The following is an 18,206-nucleotide window of genomic DNA, read 5'->3' as shown; positions in this document are numbered from 1 at the left end:
ATTCATTCGTAAAATTTCAGGAAAAAATAAAGGAAGGGAAATGACCGGATCATTACAACCTACCCTCCTTAAAGGAATTTCGTTCCCGAAATTAGGAACACACCAGAGAGAACAGAATAATGACCGAACAAAATATCAAATCAAAGGACAGCTCCCAACGCACTGAAGGACAAATCCTGAAGTCTAAAGATCAACTGAAGGAACGTAAAACCAAGAACTGAGGCAACACCTCATACGAATTGGCACGTTAACTCAATGTCGACTATCGAGAGAATCCCAAGACAACGAAACGTTGAAACATGATAGAAGAAGAGAGTGACAAGGCAATACGAACAGTGACCAGAACCCGCCCACACTTACTCGTCAGCAAGGTAGCATGACAGTATAAGGCACTAGTTCGTAACATGCCCCAGAAGGGAACTTTTCGATACCAATGACATCAATGTCGAAAATGATCATTACCAAAGGCACTACGGAAACCAGGCATCTGCGAGAGTTGGGGTAGCTAATCCCAAACCTTTGACAACAATGACACTGGCACCATTAAGCTTAAGGCCTTAGATTTAGAAGCCATGAAGGAAAAGGAAATGAAACGGTGCCTCCCTGGCCCACGTCTCAGTCCACCAGACAAGAACTGCGATTCTACACTCACATGAGCCTTACTCGCATCGATTGACAGAACAGACAAGAAGGTTCCCTACATGGGTCCTTACAGAATGAATTTCTCCTATCCAAGAAAGAAACTCATAAAACAAGAATGCATCCAAGGGATACGACAGATCCTAAGAGACACTGTCAAAACCAGACATAAAAGTAAACAGCTAGCATGCATCATCGCAATGGACTATCTACTCAAGGTGCCACATAAGTAAACATGTCAAACAAAGATGCTTTTAAACACATAAACATATAAGTACAGAAAACATGTCATCACACCGAGCATGTTATTAAACAAAGCACGTAAACATGTTATAACACCAAAACATGTTATCATAGGCATAAAAATAAATCAAGGTACACCACCAAAAGCATGATATGCACCCAAAACCCGTCGTCCTAAGGTTTTTGAATTCGGACGCTCTGATACCACCTGTGACGACCCTGGTTTTTAGGCCAGCGTGTCTTATGATGAACCGTAAGAATGATCTGATAACGGATCCGAATACGGAAGCAAAAACAGAAAACAAGACTCTAAGAAGTCAAAGTGACCTTCCATGAGGTCGTGGAACTCAACAAGAACTGATGCGGAAGCAAAAGATCAAAAATATGACAGATAAGCCCCCTAGGGGCAAAATAGTCATTTCTAAAAACTATAGATTCGGGTGCCACCGAGCACACCGCTGGAAGGACAATGAAAAACTAATCAAGATGGACTCAAGAATCGCATGATTCGAAGTCTGGACGAAAGAGAAACAGCATGACGAAGAAAAATGAGCACTAAAGGCAAAAAGGGTAAACTGGTAATTATCTAGGAAGAACCGGGTGCAACCGAGCACACCGTTGGATAGACAGCGAAAAATTAGTCAAGTTTTAAAAAAAATTCACTTGAATCGGAGTCCGGACAAAGGAGAAAAGCCCAAAAGAAGAATTGACGTCACGGCAGCCCGATGAGGGGCCACGACAGCCCCATGTGCACGCCCATGCGTGCGCCCATGCACACCGCGCGCGCTCTGGTGCACACATGGCTGGCAGCAGCAGCCCATAAAGCAGCTGTGGGTTTGTTTTTTAGAAAAATCCAGAACAGAGGCTGAATTTGGAGGCCTAGATGAAATTTTTTGCAAAAACACAAAGAAGAAACCCCCCTCAAAATTGAGTTTTCTACGTGACTTGCGGAGAATTAAAAAAAAAAACACAATGTAAAATGCCCAAAATGCCCTCCCATGAAATCTGGTCCAGAGGGTCGAAAAAGCTGCTAAATAGAAAACTGAAATCTGAACTTTGCAATCGATTTCCGGCACCAAGACGACATTTTCTGGAAAAACACGAAAAAGAAACCTCTCCCAAAATCACATTTTTTATTCAACCATGTTGAAAGAAGGAAATAAAACCACTGTGAAAAGTCTACAATGCCCCTAGATCAGAATATGAGAAAAAAATGCGAAATGAATTCACAAGAGGCTCAAAACACAAACGATAAGGTTTTGCGCGGAAACGACCATGCACGCAAACGTAACTTACCTATTAGGACGTGCTACAATGGTCCATGACTTAAAAATACCACCGATGCAAAATTCGACCCCCCAATGGGCAAAAAGGCAAAAATGGAACTTGGAATGAAAACTCAAAATCCAAAAATACAAAACGGGGTCAAATGACCATTTGGACCTTGGCCACACTTCAAACATGATTTGTAAGACCCTATGAAAGAACGAAAACGAAATTCTCACACCCAATGCAACTATGGTGAACCAATGACTTGCGATTTTTCAAGGTTTTCATAGCTTTTCAAGAAATCAAAAGATACATAGGATACAATATAATGGTCAGTGGCCTCCGGCCTCATCTCATACATATCAAATACATTGAAAGGAGTGTACTTAAGTACACATTACATACATGAAATCAAATATACATATTTTGACATATAAGTCTACAAAATGACATTTCATGCTAACATTTGCATGAAATGGAAACTTGAAAGCTACACGACATCCAAGGAATGCTAGGCGTCACGAACCAAGTCTTCATACCTGAAATATGCCCCAGTATCGTAGGGGTGAGTAACATAAAGCTACTCGTAGGAGATGAGCATGCATCGACCTAGCATTTTACAAATTTATCACTTTAAGGTGAAACATGTTAAAAGGGTTCATGCAACCTAACGTCTATATCGAAATGAGACTCAGGGAGCATCCTGAGTGTTTCTAGCATAAATCACATCATCCATGCATTTCAACAACATAGAAACATGTTATTCAAAGCAACAAGAATCATGATATAAATACATGAATAAAACAATCAAAGTTGGAGTAATCCGATTAATACAACGAGTTTATAGTTACCATCACAAGCATGCTATATAATGAGTTTATAGTATAAGCATCACAAGCATGCTATGTAATAAGAATTTAAACCTAGAACATCTCCTACCTCAATTTGAGATGAAAATCCCAAAGGCCCGCCAAAATAAAAGTGCTCCGAATTTGACGATACCGAGAGGTTTTGTCGGGGACAACACCGTGAACAAGAATTCGCAAGAAGCCCCATGAAAATCTCAACTTGACTCCAAACCCGAACTCGAAAAATCGTCGAAAATGGATTCTAATAAGGGGGAATGGTAAAGCACGACGAGGGGAACAACAAATGCTAAGGCCGAAGGATTTCTACCAAGGAAATCAAGTAGAGGAGAAGAAAGAGTGAAGGCAGCCCCTTGGGCTCCCATGGCTTCCAGCCAAGAGGAGGAAGAAGGTCTGAAAATCTGATTTTAAAAATTAGGGCAACTTATTTATAGAAATCTCAAAAAGTGCCCCGAAAGGGCCCCGCCGAGTCCGGAAAAGTGAATTTTGAGCAATCGTGCTCAAACGGCAAAACTCCATGAACAAAAAAGATTTAAAATAAGAAAATTGGAACAAAGATAGAAACGACGTCAAAAACTGAGTCCCGAGCAGAAAGTTATGTCCAAAACAAATTTGGCGAAAACTAGGGCCAAAAACCCTAAAACTGGAAAACATCGACCAGGAGAAAATTCCAACAGTACACAACTCGACGAAATGTGAAAATCAATCCAGGCTCAAAACAAGACATTTTGCAATAACTTTCATTAATTGCACAATGGCCCCTCCAAAAAGTGAAAACTGCACTTATGGCCCAGAATTAAAATATCTTCCAAAAATATTTTCTTAAAAACCCCTGAAATAAAATATCTTCAAAAGATATTTATGAAAAACTCCCCAAGAAAAGAAAATAATTTCAAAGAACTTTGCATCCATTCCCCTATGGACACCGGGAGCAACCAGAGTACTTTCTTACAAAAGTAAAGATACGTATTTCGAGAAAACCACTCAAGATGAAGACATGTGAAGTCAAAAACTAACTATGAGCAAGAAAAGTGAGGTCGTGCCAAAAGCTGACAAACGGAGATAAGACGAAATAAGGAAAATGACAGAATAGGGAAAAGACGAAATAGCGCATAGTGTCCAAAAAATAAAAAATGTGAAAAGGACTCGATCCTCAAAGGAAGTTGTCAATCCATGGAAAAGAGTCTTAGGAACCAATTCTGAGCACTCGAGATGACACTAAGGGACACGAAACAGAGCTCAGAAAAGAAAATTAAACGAAAAAAATTTATTCGTAAAATTTCAGGAAAAAGGAAAGGAAGGCAAATGACCGGGTCATTACAACGACTTCAGGACTCATTTGGATGGGTCTTGATTTAGTAGGAATGTGTCTTCTCCTAAAGTTTTTAATGTAAGGTAACTTGATTGAATGTCTTTTTCTATGCCAGTAGGCAGTTGGGAGATCAGAGCAGACTTGATTTTTTATCTACTGTTCAAAATCTTGAATTTTTTGTTGAAGCACTGGATCAGTTAACTGATTATCTATGCGTTTATAATTAATTTCATCCTTTAAAAATGCTAGCTATTGGGTTTTACTTTGAAGTAGGTTTACAGATTTGGAAATTGAGGAATCAATTACTGATTTCAATTCTTTCCTAGTAGGGGGACTTAGGAATTTAAAGTGGACTTCTTGGCTAAAAGGGCGAGTGACTAATCCTTCATTATTAGTAGTAAAGGGATAGAGAAGATAGATAAATGGAACTCCTAAGATTAACTTATCAGTCATATTTTTGACCAAGACAAAGGATGTTTTAAAACATACATTGTTTTGGCAGATATGAGCTTTAGATAACTTGTATTTTATATCCATTTTACTTCCATTAGCTGAGCTTAGTCTTTCAGAGGTTTTCTCATAATATTTAGTTGGTATAAAGCCTTCTTGAATACAATTAAGATTAGCTCCTGTATCAATCAAAGCAATGACTTCAAGTGTGAAATCTTTGTTGATGATAAGGGTAACTTTAGCATACCATTTTTGAAATGATATGTGGGTTAACGTTAGGAGCTTTTGTGAGGACTCTGAATGTGTAGGACTTTCCTCATCAGATGACTCAGATAACTCTTTTCCTTTAAAGGAAAAAGCTGGATTTGTATTTAATTCGTTGATATCATTTTTTATGACTTGATTTTCTAATTTGAGATTTTTAATTTCATTCTTAATGCTATTAATTTTTGCCTGAAGGTCTTAAATGGTAACTTCTTTAGGCTGGTTATTAAATCTTTCTAATGTTTTGTACGGGCTAAAATTAGGTTTACTAACCGTTGGGGGTTCAGTTTTGGTATTACCTAGTAATATCTTTAGTTTCTTAAGATATAGGGTTTTTAACTCAGGGTCATCTACTTTGCTGATTAAATCAATAAGTAGATGCTCTTGTTCATCATTTTTAGTGAGAACATTAAGTGACTTATTGGGATTGCAGCAACTATCCTTACATCCTAAGGTGATATTAGGAGAGCTAGGGGAGTCATCAGATGACTGAGAAGGAGAACTAACTTCGGGGTCACTACTACTATCATCAATATCTTTTATCTGGAGTATTTGATAGATAGAATCTTTAATCTCATCAGAAATTTGTAACTGATTGATCTTCTTTTTTGCATAGTAATCTTTTGCGAAATGCCCTAGTCGACCACATTTGTAACATTTAACTTTGCTAACATCTTTGGTATCCTTTTTTCTAAAAGTCTTTTTACTAAATTTCTTTTTAGGTGTAGACTTTTGAGAGTAATATTCATTTTTGGGGAATATTGGTTTTTTGTTTTTGTAATTTCTACGATAACCTTTCTAACTTTTCTTATGAGGTTTGGGGTTTTGTCTTGAAGGAGCTATGGGGGGAAGACCATATTGTTCACAGAAGGTTCCCATTTCGTATTTAGCTCTTTTTCTATCATCTTGTAACTGGTTACTAATTTTCATGTCAATACACATTCTTAATCCTTTTTTTTGGATTAAGCTGATGATATTGCCATAAGTAAGGTTATCATAATCAATATTACCTGTAGCTTTACTAAGAGTATCTATGATTTTATGGGCAAAGAGATTGGGAAGTCCATTAATGAATTTTTCTTTCCAAAATGGTTTATTACTATCATCTCTAAGCATGACTCTAGAAAGGAATAAATCTTTATACCATCTGAAATCACTCATGGTTGGACAAGTAAGGTTGATTAATTGATCATGGACTCTAGAAGTAATGTTACTTGGAGTACCTATAAAGTGTTCAACAATAGTATAGACTAATGTGTTAACTCCATCTGGAACACCTCGTCCTATGGCTTCATCAAAGAAAGGAAGACCATTGTTGTCTTGTTGGATAGCATTTCTTATTTTTAAGCGAAAATCTTCAGTGAGATGTTTTTCCCACCATGATTTTAACATTCCGGAAAATCCTGAAGTAAGCAAATCAACTATTTCTGGTTGACTCAGATTATGTGAAGTAACATAATTATTGGCAACCATAGAAATATGACTGAGCTTATTAAGGATTTCTTGTTCGGATAAACCATCGATATTCCATTCATATAGTTTATCTGAAGAGACTGAAAATTGATTTTGAATATTTCGTTCTTCGAATTGAATATCTGGAGGTGTTGGCCTAGGGTACCAGTTTTTGGTAAGGCTAGTAGGATTGACTCTTTTATAAGTTAGACGATTGAGTTCAAAATTGGAGAAGGCATGCTCAATTCGTTGAATATCCGAGGGGTAATTAGAACCAGAAGAAGGAGTATGAGAATCATTAGTATTGTTGATGACAGTGACTGTTTTTTCATCTTTGACTTTGGCTTTGCCTTTCTAAAGGTTTTTGAGAATGGTCTCAATTTGAAGAATTACAGAAGGATTGGGTATGGTAGGTGGAAGACCTTTTCGATGCGCTAGCATAGAAATAATATGTGTTTCCATGGGGGGTGTGGGAAGAGGTTTCTCCGGAGGTTGGGGAGGTTGAACCAGGGAGAGCTCAATTTTGTCTAATTGGGTACTGAGAGTATGTAGATATTGGTTGGTGTAATTGTTTTGTTCAATTATTTTTCTTGTATCAGTATCAGCTGTGGTAGTGACTTTAAGGGGGGAGGCAGTGACTTTAACTCCCATGTGATCAATAGTGACGTTTTCTAAGGGAGGATGGGAAGAGGAGACTATTGTCGTGTCTGAGGTTTTCCAAGTAAATTTAGTGAGGACATTAACTTGATTATAGCAATTTTCTAGATAATCAAAAAATTTGACTTCAATTTTGTGATCTACCATGAACTGTTGCCATTTACGAAGAATTCTATTTTGTTCTTTTTCAGTATGAGTTTTTTGAAAAATCTTTTGCTTTTCTTTATTACTAGGGGAAGAGTAGTCATCATGTAATTTTGAAATATTATACTTAAATGGTTTACTAATAGTATTTAATTGAGGATTAATAGTATTGAAAGTTGCAACAAAATCCGAAAGTGTAGGGGAGTTAGGTAGAGACCTAATTTTTTCAGATTTTGGTGATTTTGGAGTAACATAACAAGGGTGAGTTTGTTCTTCAATCTGAATACCTTTTAACTTAGTATCTTTTGGCTGAGGGAAAAAATGGGAATTTTTCCTATCTAAAGGTGGAGCTTCACTTTCCTTATCTATTAGCTTTTATCTGATCGATCAAAGGAAATAGAAGGTCTTAGGCAAGTTAGAAGGCGTTGTTCATCAAAGCTTATTCTGACTGTTACATCAAGATATTCATGTACCCTATCAAGATTACTTATTTCATTTTGTATTTTAACTGGATGATTTTCATTTTCAAGAAACCATTCATTAGGCAAAGAAATGTCTTTCCAAGCAATGGTTTTCTTAAGTTGAATATTAGCATCAGAAGAACTAGATTCAATTAGTAAAGTGTGACCTTTAGCATCTTTTTTGATTGCTTTAACATTGAGATTAGTTCCTCTTGTTTTATAATAAATTCTATACATAAGTCCTAAAGGTGGTGCCCCTGGGAGCATCCGATGACCAGAAGTTTTAACATTAAGTGTTAATGCTTTTAGTAGGTGAGGGTTAGTAAGACTAAGGGTAAGATCTGGATAGCAATTGAAATAAATCGGACCATTACAAAGACTAGTTTCAATTATTCCTAGGAAGCTATCATCATAATCTATAAATCTAGCATCTCTAAGGGCTAAAAGAACTGAGGCATTAAGACCAGTATTGGTAGACGGGTTGACTGCAACTTGTACTAGACCTATATGGATGAACTTATATCCTCGATCTCTGTGACTTTTAATTGATTTGGCTGTAAGTAACTGGCATTTTTCATGTTCCTTGGATAGGGAGTAGATTTGCTCTACTGTTTTGACCATGTAATCACTAAAGAAGGTTGACTTAAGGAAACTGGTTTTGTAAATTTCTCGGGTTGGAATCTTAGGGATGTTCCAATCATTAAAATCTAACTCGATATCTTCGACTCGGTATTCTTCTTCATTGACTATGTTAGGTACAGAAGGAAGACTAGTACTAGCTCTGGATCTAGAGCTTACTGAGGAGGAAGATCTAAATAACCTATTCATGGTTATTTAACTCTCACTATTCTTGATAGGTTGACTGTTTAAAACAAACTATTGACATGGTTCTCTCTAAGTGGTATCTATATCCTATCCACGCACTCATCCGCTCATACCGCACCACTCAGGCCCTCTCTTTGGGACTTACTGTTTGGATCTAGGACTTACTGTTTGGATCTGGACTCATAGGAAAGGAAATAGAATTACAAAGTCTGGTCTAGGACTTACTCAATCAACCACCAAGGAGGAACAGTTTGGTCTGGCCTCTCACCCATCCCATACTATATATATATATATCAGGATAGCCAAGATCCATTTGCATGATCCAAGTCAAAATACATAATCCAAGTCAGAATCACTATTTGCTACAGTACCTGGTCAAAATTACTATTTGCTACAGTACCCGTCGGCAGAACACTATTTATGCAGTCCCCCGACAAAACACTATTCATCTACAGTGCATTGCTATCAGCATAAATAGATAGGAATAGTGAAAACTATTCATCTCTGAGCATTACTATAGACAGGAATACATCTTTGTACCATCTAAAATCACTCATAGTTAGACAAGTGAGATTAGTGAGTTGATCATGTATTCTGGCAGTAATGTTACTAGGGGTTCCTTTGAAATGTTCTACTATAGCATAAATGAGGGTATTGACTCCATCGGGAATACCACGACCTATTGTTTCATCGAAAATAGGGAGACCATTATTATCTTTTTGGACTGTATTTTTAATTTTTTCACGTGATTCTTTAGTGAGATGTTTTTCTCACCAGGATTTTAACATTCCTGTGAATCCGAAGGTAAGTAAATCAACTATATCTGGTTAACTAAGGTCATGAGAAGTGACATAATTGTTAGCCACCATTGATATATGATTTAACTTATTTAGGATTTCTTGTTCAGATAAACCATCTATATTCCATTCATAGAGTTTATCCGAAGAAACAGAAAATTGGTTTTGAATGTTTCTTTCTTCATATTGAAGGTCTAGAGGAGTTAGTCTGGGGTACCAATTTTTGGTTAAGCTAGTGGGTTGACTCTTTTGTTAAAAATATGATTGAGTTCGAGATTTGAGAAGGCATTTTCAATTACTTAAATCTCAGAGGAGTAGTTAGAGTCTAAAGAAGAAGATTGATCTAAATTAGTGTTAGTATGTATGACAGTAACTGTTTTTTCATCTTTAATTTTGGATTTTCCTTTCTCAAGAGTCTTGAGAATAGTTTTGATTTGGAGAACAACAGAAGGATCAGGCACAGCTGCTGGAAAACCTTTTCGTTGGATAGGCGTTGTGATTAATGGTTTTTCAATGGGAGGAGTAGAAGGCTGTTTGGGAAAAATTGGTTGTGTAAGTGTGACTTCGATTTTATCCAATTGGGAACCAATAGTATGTAAATATTGGTTAGTGAAGTTATTTTGTTCAATTACTTTGCGAATATTTAGATCAGAATTGGTGTTGACTTTATGAGGAGAGGCAGTGACTTCTGTTCCCATGTAATCTAGAACAACAGATTCGAGGGGAGGGTGAGAAGAGGAAACTGTGATTTTATCTGACTTATTCCAATTAACCTTGGTTAGTACATTAACCTTTTTATAATAATTGTCAAGATAATCAAATAAATGGATTTCTAACCGATGTTCATTCATGAATTTTTTCCATTTATGGAGTATTTTATCTTGTTCTTTGTCAGTGTATTGATTATAATAGGTTGTTCTTTTTTCTTTGTTGGTCTTTGATTTAAATTCTGCATGTAATTTGGAAAGATTATAAGAAAAGGATTTACTAATAGTTGTCAATTGTGGGTTGATCGGTGCCTCAAAGTCTGGCGGTAGGAGAACGTGGAGAGTTAGGTTCCTTATTATCTTGTGTATAACAAGGATGATTGACTTGTTATTCTATCTTTAGTCCTTTGAGCTTGATATCCTTTAACTTTGCTTCCAGATTAGAGTTTTTCCTATAGAGAGGAGGAATTTCAGTTTCTTTTCCTAATAGACTGCTATCAGATCTATTATAGGAAGTAGAAGGTCTGGATCTATTCAGAAGACGCTATTCATCAAAGCTATTCTGACCGTTCCATCTAAAAATGCCTGTACTCTATCTAGATTACTAATATCATTGTCAATTTTTGTTGGATGATTCTCATTCTGGAGAATCCACTCATTAGGTAACGAAATATCATTCCAGGCAATTGTTTTCTTAACTTGTATATTAGCATCGGAAGTGCTACTTTGAATTAATAGAGTGTGATCTTTCATGTCCTTTTAAACTGCCTTAACATTAAGGTTTGTTTTAATTGTTTTATAATAAATTCTGTAGATCAGACCTAAAGGTTGAGATCCACAAAGCATAGGGTAACCTAATGTTTTAACATTAAGAGTGAGGGCTTTCAATAAGTGTGGGTCACTTAGACTAAGTGTGAAATCTGGGAAACAATTGAAATGAACTGGTCCATTACAGAGGCTTGTTTCCATTACTCCTAAGAGGCTAAGGCCATAATCGATAAACCTAGCATCTCTAAGGGCAAGTAAGACAGAAGCATTAATTCCTCTGGATGTGAATGGTTTTACTGCTACTTGAACTAGACCTATATGAATAAAGTTATATCCACGGTCTCTATGTCTTTTGATTGCTTTGGCTGTAAGTAACTGCCATTTTTCATGTTCTCTTGATAATGAATATATTTGTTTTTAACTGTATAATCACTAATGAAGGTTGACTTAAGGAAACTGGTTTCATAAATTTCATTAGTTAGGACTTTTGGGATGTTCCAGTCTCTAAAATCTAAGTTACTATCTTCTATTCTATATTCTTCTTCGTTAATTATGTTGGGAATTGGTGGAGGAATAGAAGCCGAACTGGCTCGAGAACTCACCGATGAGGTGGATCTGAATAACCTATTCATGGTTACTTGACTAATGTTGTTGAGTAACTTTATTAAAACAGAATGTTTTCATGACTCTGGTAAGCAGGTATCTATAACCTATCCATGCACTCATCCGCTCATGCCACACTACTCAGGCCTTCTCTCGGGACTTACTGTTTGGTTCCTAGGACTTATTGTTTGGATCTGGACTCACAGGAAGGAAACAGAACTAGCTAAATAGAATCAGGAAACAGAACGTAAAGTAAAGCTGAATCAACAATAGTAGAGCAAGTAATAAAAATAGATTACGGACCCACCCGCATCAAATAGCTCTAATAAACAAAATTAACTTAAACAAAATATGAATGAAACGAAAATATAACTGAAAAGGGTTACTGAATATTAAATGAAAATATAATTGAAAAGGGTTACTGAATATTAAATTCAAATTGCAGTACTAAAATAACAATAGAAATTAACTTACAAATTACTGGTAGATATCGGTTGTATACAACATACTGGTGCTGTATTGCAATCCGAAACGAAAGAAAATATTACAAAGGAAATAAAGAAATTACAGAGGAAATATTTTTGAAGCCTGAATTATCTCTGAATGAAGCCTCCTCAAACAAATGGAATAGCTGCTGAATTTATAGCCAAGCTGCTGAACTGTTGGAGGACTGTTTGACACATCTTTCCGAAATCTGCGGCGTAACTTTCGGCTTTTCTGAAAGATGCTTCTGCTTTTGACTGTTCATGAATAGTGAAATGTTTCTGCTTTTTACTATAGATGAATAGTTTTCACTATTCCTGTCTTTTTATGCCGACAGCGATGGCACCCCCATTGGCTCTGATACCAATGGGGAATTATTTGCACATATATCAAATGGTTTGACCTGTTGTCATTCCTGGGGGAACTGTCTCAGAGGATTCCTGTTTGCCATTCTGTGGGAATTCACGGGTAAGAAAATATGGAATCGAATTATCACTTCCTTTGATATATTCTATATCAAAATCAAATATACTTAAAATAGCTTGCCATCGGGCAAAAATCTGTTTAGAAGCAATATTTTCAACATCTTTTTCTAAAACATATTTTGCACTTTGACAGTCAACTCTGACTAAAAACTTTTGATTTAAAATATCATCTTAAAATTTACTATTACATAAAACAATAGATAAAATTTCTTTTTTAATAGTACTATAATTAGTTTGTGCTTTTGTCCAAATACTAGAATGAAAGCGAACTAATTGTTTAGGAGCATCTTGTAATGACCCGGTCATTTTCTTTCCTTTCCTTTCTCAGATTTTCACGGATATATATTTTTTTTTCCGTTGTTCTTTCCTTTCTGAGTTCATTTTTTCATCACTTAGTGTCATCTCAAGTGCTCTGGAATGATTTTCGAGGCTCTTTTCTTTGAGTTGAAAACTTCCTTTAAGGACCGAGTCATTTCCACATTTTTCGTTTTTTGCCACTATTCACTTTTCGTCCTTTTCCCTATTTCGTCTTTTTCCCTATTTTATCTTTTCTCCGTTTGTCACTTTTTGGCACAACCTCACTTTTCATGCTCGGAGTTGGTTTTTGATTTCACGTACCTTCATCCTAAGTGGTTTTTACGAAATACGTATCTTTACTTTTGTAAGAATGTACTATGGTTGCTCCTGGTGTCCATAGAGGCATGGATGCATAGTTTTTCAGAATCTTTTTCTTTTCTTGGGGTGTTTTTCATAAATATCTTTTGAAGATATTTTGTTTCAGGAGTTTTTAAGAAAATATTTTTGAAAGATATTTTCATTCTGGGTCATTAGTGCAGTTTTCACTTTTTGAAGGGGCCATTGTGCAATTAATGAAAGTTATTACTAAATGCTTTATTTTGAACCTGGATCCTCATACGGGATTCATTTTCACATTTCGTTGAGTCGTGTACTCTTAGAATTCCTTTCTGGTCGTTTTTCTTCAGTTTCAGGGTTTTTGGCCCTAATTGCTGCCGAACTTGTTCAGGGCATATCTCTCTGTTCGGAACTCAGTTTTTGACGCCGTTTCTTTTGTTGTTCATATTTTCTCATTTTGAATCTTTTTCGTTCACAGAGTTTTGCCGTTTGAGCGCATCTGCTCAAATTTCACTTTTCCGGACCTGGCGGGGCCCTTTCGGGGTACTTTTAGGGTTTTACTATAAATAGGGGGTTATAAAATTAAAAATTTATCTTCCCCTCTCTTCATGCATGACCTGAAGCTTCCATGGCAGCCCAAGGGGGGCTACCACCCTTCTCCTCTCATTTAAACCTCTTTCCCTTTGTTGTAAAGTCATAGTGCGTTTGCGTTTTGTGTTTGTCTTGACTACGCGGTTCTTTCCCCCTTATTAGAACCCGTGTTTGGTCAAATTTTGAGTTCAGATTTGAGGTCAAGTTAGGATTTTGGTAGGTTCTCTTCGGAGTTTAATGTTCACGGCGTTGTCCTCGACAAAACCCCAAAGTATTGTCGGATTCGGAGCCGTTTCATTTTGGTGGCTTTTGAGATTTTCATCTCAAATTGAGTTAGGGGATGTTTTAGGATTATATATGTGTTGTATTGAGTGTTTCCCATGATTATACAACTTGTTTGCATGCCTTGTATCAAATTTAGAAAATTAGTAATATTTATTTCTTTGTATGAAATTTAATTTACAAGGATGTATATAGCTTAGAATTAAATTATGGCATGATGATAAATTATGCTTTGATATGTTTGTTAACATATATTAAATTGGGATTAATTGATTAAGAATTGCACTTTTATTGAATAATTATCTTTTGTGAAAGTTTAATTATCATGGACGTACCTTACATGGAATTAACTTGTGATAGGCTATTAAATTAAGTCTTGGCATGTACTTTAACATACTTTAATTTGAGAGCATTTGGATTAGTATGAAAATGTTGAGATTTTAATTAAAATGATTAATTAAAATCTATTTAATGGTTCCATTGGCCTAATTAAGTTTTTAACTTGATATTTGTAATGACTAGGGCTTGTATACTAGCATATGTTAGTTTTGGACCATTTGATGTTGTTTTAGAATTTAGGGATTTGATTATCATGACTTAATTAAATTCCATTTTATTGTTTTAATGGCCTAATTAAGTTTTTGAATTGGTATATGCAATGACCATGCTATGTTGTTTAACATGTGTTAATTAGGGACCATTTAGTTGAGATTTGAAATTTAGAGAAATTAATTAATTTACTTGATTAATTTTCATTTCTATTGCATTATTGATTTAATCATGAGTTTGATATTGGTAGTATATTTAAATCATGATTTTGGATTTGTATTATATTCTTCAGTTTATGTTTTCAATATTGAATTATATTGTTATAGCGTGTAACGAATCGCACACTGAAGATTCAACATGTGATATTATTATAGCGCGTAACGAATCGCGCTCTGAAGATTCGACATTTGTCATCCTATAGTAGTTGTGGATTTAGAGCATGAGCTGTGTGGTTACAACCTACTTGTGCATGGAATGTAGTTTTGTGCTTTATATATATTTCGTGTATAAGTTGTAAACTTATTTATTTTGGAGTCACTTGGGACATTGTTACTACGATATGGCTAGATTTTGGCTCTAGTGCAGAAGGTAAGAGTTCTCCCCGTCGAGATAGTGCGCACTAGGGGTGGTATTACCAGCGGGTTAGTGCCCGTAATAGCCGTTAAGGTATTGGCAGAATTCCGAGCTTAGATGTCCAAGTATTCCATTATTTGATTTCGCACTTTTAGATTTCTAGTTAATAACCTAGAGAATATATGTCTTGATGTGTGGTATTAGAAATTCTAATTATACTAAATTGCTATATTTAGTTGATTTCGCACTTTTAGATTTCAAGTTGATAACTTAGAGAATCTATGTTTTGATATACGGTATTAAAAATTCTAATTATACTAAATTGCTATATTTAGTTGATTTCACACTTTTAGATTTCAAGTTGATAACTTAGAAAATCTATGTTTTGATATGCGGTATTAGAAATTCTAATTATACTAAATTGCTATATTTAGTTGTTTTCGTACTTTGGATTTCAAGTTGATAACTTTGAGAATGTATATCTAGTTGCTTTGTATAGCACGCTTCTATATCGGTTAAATTGCATAGATATTGTGATTTGTGTTTTATTGTTCAAATGTGACTTAGGAATGATCCTATAGATTCATTTGGAATATAGACGTTAGGTGGCATGACCCACTTTACCTGTTTTCGCATTTTAGATTTCAAGTTGATGACTTTGAGAATCTATGTCTTGTTGCTTTGTATAGCATGAACTTGTGTTTTCAGGAATTGCATGAATGATGTGATTTATGCTAGAAATGATCTAGGGTAGTTTAGGATACTCCCCGAGTCTCATCTTGACATAGACGTTAGGTGGCATGAGCCCCTTTAACATGTTTCACCTTAAGGTGATAAGATTGTAAAATGTTAGGTCGATGCATGCTCATTTCCTACGAGTAGCTTTATGTTGCTTACCCCAAAGTTACTGGGGTATATTTTAGGTACAGGAATCAAGGTTGAGATTTTCATTATACTTGGGCGATTAGTGGACTTGAAGGTTCCATTTTGTGAAGGTTGGCTTGAAATGCCATTTGTAACCTTATTTGTCAAATGTGTATATTTGATTCAAAACTTGTAATGTATGCCTAAGCACATTTTTTGATTCTCATTTTATGTATATGATATAAGGCCGAGGGCCAAATTTCATTTAAAGTCCATGTTTATTCATAATGGTTGTATTTTGCCTTTAATGAGAATATGTGAAAAAACATGCGTTTTAGTATGTTATTTTGCACCGGAGTGTGCTTTATGTATGAAATTCATTATCTAGAATTCATTTAATATGTATTAGGTGTGGCCAAGGGCCAAATATCATTTTGTTTTCATTTTTGCACTTTAGTTTCATATATTACGTGTAATGATCCGGTCATTTCCTTTCCTTTTCTTTCTCTCGGATTTTCACGGATATTTTTTTTCCGTTGATCTTTTCTTTCTGAGTTCGGTTTCTCGTTACTTAGTGTCGTCTTGAGTTCTCTGGAATGGTTTCTGAGACTCTTTTCTCTTGATTGACAACTTCCTTTGAGGATCGCGTTAATTCCACATTTTTATTTTTCGACACTATTCATATTTTGTCTTTTTTCCTGTTTATCTTTTTTCTTGCATAACCTCACTTCTTGTGCTCAGATTTGATTTTGATTTTGCATGCATTCATGACATTTAAATTCCATGCCATGTGTATTTTTACTTTCTTAGAAAAGCATGTTAAGTGTTTACTTTTCTTGTAAAGGGCATTGATGCATACTTTATTGTAATTATTCTTTATTTTTGGGGTTTTAATGTAATTATGTAAAATAATTATTTTTCGTCTTAGGGACCTTTTTGCAATTTAATTTGGAAGATATTTTAAAAAAGGATCTTTTTGCAATTTTTGAAAAATGTGACAAGTGTTACATTCTCATGGAGCAACTTGTTGGCATTTAGGAGGAGTGACTTGGATGCATCATCTTGTGACATTTGGAGGGTGGAGATTCACCCACTTGTTGGCTTAGGATTGGGGCACTTGTTGGCTTAGATAGTTGACAAGTGTAGGCTTGATTAAGCCTAAGAAGGAGCCTTGGGTTTGTGACAAGTGTAGGCTCACAAATTGGTCTTACATCAGTGTGTATGTGAGAGGTAGTGTAAGGTCACATAGTGAATGGAGGATTTCTATTTCCTCCACTCACACTTAATCTCATTTATAACATTGCCTTCTTCACCACTAACCCTAGCCACCATTGGAGAAGCTTGATGTTTAGGCTTTGACCATGATTTTTGAAGGCCTTCCATTTACCTTAGACTATAAACCTTGGGAGACAAAAGTTTCCTCTTGCTCTCCTCTTCAAAACCCTTGTTTTGTTTTCCATCTTTGAGCTTGGTTGCATGGGATTATAGAGATTCAATTCTCTATTGAGGTAGGGGGTGTTATAAATTTTTTTTTTCAAGTGTTTTACTTGCTTTTGTATGAAATATAAGTTGTATACATGTTCTAGTAAATTTGAGAAATTTATGATGTTTAATAGCTTGCATGTAACTCATTTTAGACTTGATATATGGCATGGCCATGTCTTGATCTTTGTGATATACTAAATTGGAATGATTTGAATGAGTTTTTAAATCTAAAGATTAAATGAATTTAATTTGATTTAAATTCTAGTTAATTGTGTTTTACTTGTATTTCATTTTAGACTTGATATATGGTATGACCATGACTTAATGCTTGATATGTATTAATTTGAGACCATTTGAACCACTTTTGAAATCTAAATATTAAATTAACTTAAGTGAACTAAATTCTATATGATGGTATCTTGCTTATTTTGTACTTTTGATTTGATATATGTAATGACCATGACATGCCGTTTTAACATATATTAAAATAAGGACATTTGGAATAAATTTGAAATCTAGAAAATTTAATTGTTTTGTTTAATTAAATTCTATCTAATTGTTCCATGGATCTATTTGTGTTTTAGAAGTTGTTTCTATATTCAAATCATGAACTTGGACTTATTGTGTGTTCATTTGGTTATGTTTTGAGTATTTGATAACATTGTTGTTATAGTTATATTCATGAGAACATGTTTTCTTTATGGAATATATTGTTGCCTTGTGTGATGAATTGCACACTTTGTAATTGACATTATACATGCCATTTTAGAATTTAAACTCTAAGGCATGGATAGTGTGGTTTTA

This window comes from Cornus florida, unplaced genomic scaffold (genome assembly GCF_030987335.1).
Source record: "Cornus florida cultivar Cherokee Brave unplaced genomic scaffold, ASM3098733v1 CherokeeBrave_3.0.0_Hap2_Chr02, whole genome shotgun sequence".
NCBI classification, from domain to species: Eukaryota; Viridiplantae; Streptophyta; class Magnoliopsida; order Cornales; family Cornaceae; genus Cornus; species Cornus florida.
Note: the sequence above shows the minus strand (reverse complement) of the source record.